This window comes from Otolemur garnettii, unplaced genomic scaffold, assembly GCF_000181295.1.
Source record: "Otolemur garnettii isolate 467f Iridium unplaced genomic scaffold, OtoGar3 scaffold00003, whole genome shotgun sequence".
In the NCBI taxonomy this organism is placed as follows: domain Eukaryota; kingdom Metazoa; phylum Chordata; class Mammalia; order Primates; family Galagidae; genus Otolemur; species Otolemur garnettii.
Window position 1 is genome coordinate 46197555 of NW_003852398.1, and position 497 is coordinate 46198051.

The following is a 497-nucleotide window of genomic DNA, read 5'->3' on the forward strand; positions in this document are numbered from 1 at the left end:
AAAACTCCCGAGCTTAGGCCATTCACCTGCCTTGGCCTCCTGGAGTGCTGGGATTATTGGTGTGAGTCACTGCACCCTGCCTAATTGAAATTTATTTTTAATACAAATGTGACAAATAAGAGAATAACTTTTAATAGTCAACCAAATAATGAAGAATCAAAATAAGAGAATTTATATTGTGAACAGATCCAACAGGGTTTAAGAAAATAATCTTGTATGCAAGATTGAGCTTGAACTGTGATTATGGGATGGAAAGGAGTTGCTGAAGTTACACTAAATTCCTAACAATAAGACTGACCTTAGATTTCCAGGACATTCAGCCTAGCAACCAAGGCAAATCCTAGTGGTCAGGGTAAGGTGAATATATGAGCTGGCAGAAGTCAAAAAGGAGGACATTCCTAAAAGTGAGATATAAAATAATAACTGAGAAAGGGGGGTTCGAGGCATTCATTACAACTCACTGCACGTGATAATCTTGCCTATTTACATTGGACTTT